This window comes from Palaemon carinicauda, chromosome 13, assembly GCF_036898095.1.
Source record: "Palaemon carinicauda isolate YSFRI2023 chromosome 13, ASM3689809v2, whole genome shotgun sequence".
In the NCBI taxonomy this organism is placed as follows: domain Eukaryota; kingdom Metazoa; phylum Arthropoda; class Malacostraca; order Decapoda; family Palaemonidae; genus Palaemon; species Palaemon carinicauda.
Genome location: NC_090737.1, coordinates 84,766,443 through 84,770,367, shown reverse-complemented (window position 1 = coordinate 84,770,367; position 3,925 = coordinate 84,766,443). Strand labels below are relative to the sequence as shown.

General features: G+C 34.5%; 1 pseudogene; it reads left to right on the top strand.

Annotated features, from left to right (window-relative positions):
• The first annotated feature begins 888 nt into the window (after positions 1-888).
• On the top strand, positions 889-3,090 carry LOC137651685 (uncharacterized; annotated as a pseudogene).
• Positions 3,091-3,925: the final 835 nt, after the last annotated feature.

The window sequence follows — 3,925 nt, the reverse complement described above, 5'->3', positions numbered from 1 at the left end:
TGAGAAGTAGATGGTAGGACGTGGAAACAATGCATTTTAGTCCCAATTTGTAAACTCGTTGGTGATCCTAGCAGTAACAAAATGGCTTTCAGGCTCAGGACTTACCAACCTTTTACAGTAATCACTGACGTCATTTGTAAACCTACCTATGTTGACGTTACGAGGCGCAACTAACAAGGGGATAAAGATAATCATTAAAGATACCTTTAATTATTTCTATGATCATTATTCAGCATAGACATGGTCATAGATTGTACCTGAGTACTTGACATGATGGTGCATATTGCAGCTCACAAAAGATAAACTATAATACTGATTGTTGAAGTACAAACCATTATCAACAAATGATCATGTCCATTTTCACTCTTTTGAAGAATTCTGCAAATATTCGTTATGGAATTAGATAAGGTCTCTCCAGTAATGGAAATTGGTTCAATGGCCTCTTGAAAAGATTTAAATTTCTCTTCCTTGTCACTAGGCATGAGTGAGAGTTAGGACAACATTCTGTTACTCTCACGTTCCAGATTACCTAAGTAAATTTGGGTGGCGGCAATTTTCTCGAGTAATTTGTATCTTCCCATTGATAGCTCTAGGACCAACCTTAAAATTTCCTCTCTGTCCAGTGTTTGACATATCTCTTTACGTAGATTAGTTTACTAATATCCATTTCAGGGTTGTGCCCAATTTATTGATAAAATACTATCAAAACATCGGTTAAGGATCACATTTTGGAAATAGGTATTTGAAGCCACAGCCTAATCGGCAAAAATATGCAGTAATGTCTAATGTGAATAATAAAAGCACTTACTAGAGTAAATCTAAGAAATTGAAAGGATAACTTAGCTAAATTTAGACTCACCCAGAGAGAGGGTAGTTATGATGTGAACTATGACATCCTACGTAATACCCAGTAAACTTTACATTCATAATAGTAAACACGCCGATAACCGGAGGAGTACAGCAGAGCATTCATACGTCAAAGTCAATCTGTTCTAAGTAACTGCTGTCTGGTGCTTCACTCATGGCAGGCCTGGCAAATTATCCTCGTGGCTGCAAGACTGCTTTTGTGCTGCGTGTTTTTGCAGTATGCAAAAAAGGGAAGAACTGCATGCGTCATATGATTAATATTGACATATAAGTGGATAACAGATCATGCACAAACGCCAAATGATTCAGACAAGAAGCCTAAAGTAGATTTTACAGGGGTCATACTTGAATGACGAGTTTGGAATAGAGATGATATATAAATATATTTTGTTTATATCAAAGTATTTCTAAATTTTCACAATAAAAATAAGAGATGACAGATTTTTTTTGACTACAAACTATCTCACTGACTAGCTTCACCAACCATATATAACAAATTACCTATTCTACTAATCTCCTTATATATATATATATATATATATGCATATATATATATATATATATATACACACACATATATATATATATATATATACACACATATATATATATATATATACACACATATATATATATATATATATGTATGCATATATATAGATATATATATATATATATATATTAAGATATATATATATATATATATATTAAGATATATATATATATATATGTATATATATATATGTATATATATATATATATATATCTATATATATATATATATATATATGTATATATATATATATATATATATATTTATAAATATATATATACATACACACTCTACTTACACACACACACATTTATAAATAAAGCTTCATTTATTAATTATGTGTATGTGCATATATGTACTATATATGTCTAAGTTCATATATGTAAGGCATTCATATATATCTAAATATTCTACTCAAACTCTTCCTCGATGTCAAAGTATGAATAATAACAATAATGATGATCATATTAATAAGAACAATAATGATAATAACTGTGACGAATATTAATGTGATTATTATGACTTATGATATTATTAATTTCTTTGCATGAACATGTGCGTAGAGTAAACAAAGTATAACATATAATGCAATTTTATTCACTGGCTAAATACTGATCTTTGGCAAATTTCATGAGTATCACGTTGCTTTCTGTGAGGAAGATTGTTCACCGTAACAGACCAGTGATCTCGCATGATTCTGCTGGCCGAGTATTTCCTATACCGCAAGTCTTTGATAATTTTACACTGGGTGCCATTCTTTGGTTTGTTCACGAGATATTTACTGCAAAGCAAGTATTTACAGTTATAACCCTGATGACAGATTTGAAGACAGCCACCATAATCCCTGAAACAACCTACGAGATAGCGGTGTGGCAGCTCCTGCAATATATTGGATTCAGATATAAAACGTCTCAACGAAAAATGTATCTTGCAAAAAAGTCAGTTGATATGTTTTGCCGACGGATCGGGGCTCTCCGGGCTCTGAAGCGTAAGCGAGAAGATGGATTAAAGATAGTATATGTCAATGAGACGTGGTTCACCACCAGAATGAGCCCCAACAGAGAGAGGGTGGACACCACACAACCAGCTACTAGTGCCACGCATAGCCTACAGGTATCACCTGGCGAGGGAGAGCGCTTGGTGGTGGTGGCAGCTGGCACAGCAAATGGATTTATTGAAGGCTCTTTCTTTTGTTATCCTGCAAAGAGTACAAGTGGCGATTACCACGGGGAAATGATAAGCGAGTTGTTCATACGCTGGTTAACAACGCAGCTTCTACCATTGCTGCCTGAACCATCAGTGTTGGTGCTCGACAACGCACCTTATCAAAGCCAGCTATTAGACAAGTGTCGGTGTCCTACCAGGGCCACCAAGAAAACAGACCTTATTTCCTAGCTTCAGAGTTGCTGAATCCCTGCCCCAGACGGTGCCACAAGACCTGAGCTGTTGCTCATATGTCAACAGATCAAGCCAAAACCACAGTACATCAAGAACAACATAATTCGAGAGTGGGGCCACGAGGTGGTACGTCGGCCACCTGCCCACCCAGAGCTCAATGCCATTGAGCAAGTGTGGACGTGTATGAAACGTCATATGCGTTCATCTTTACAGCATTTCACCCGGGCAGACTTATAGGCAAGACTGGAGGAAGCCAAGCTTTTGGCCACTGAAAGTGTTTAGGGGTCTGCAGTGAAACGATATCGAGCCTTTGAGGATGGGTATTGGTCAATGGACAACATTCAAGAGCCTGTTGGACCTATCATTATAAACTTGGACAACGATGATGAGGATATAGAAGACATATACCTGGATGATGACGATGATGAAAATGAATAAAAATTATTTTGATTTGTTTTCTCTATTTTCTTTTCTTTTTTTCCTTATACTCATGTAGAAATATTGATTTCTGTACTTGTAACGATACTTCTTTAATTATGGTCAGTTCAATGAGCAAGACTCAGATTCAAACAAGTTTTTTCTTAATCTTAAACAAACTTCAACATATGCTTTTACATAGTTTTATATTTAGATCTTTGCATAAATTTATTTCCCATTTCAGTTTTAATGCAGTTAAGCAGAATAATTGGATTAATGTATTATGAAATTTATGTTATAACCCAAGTACTTAGATTATGAATTATGAGTATCATATTGCACTACAATGTAGTTATGCCTAAAGCAAACATATATATATATATATATATATATATATATATATATATATATATATATATATATATATATATATATAGAGAGAGAGAGAGAGAGAGAGAGAGAGAGAGAGAGAGAGAGAGAGAGAAGTGTATAGGGTAGCTGTGTTTTGTGTCTTCATTCATAAAGTGGCTAGTAACTACGTCATACTACAGTAAAGTATCAATGAGTGGAAGGGCCTTCAGTAACGACGTGTACAAAGTCTCTCTCTCTGGTTGCCTCTAAATTTAGCTAAGTTACCCTTTCAATTTCTTAGATTTACTCTGGTAACTGCCTTTATTATTCACATTAGAC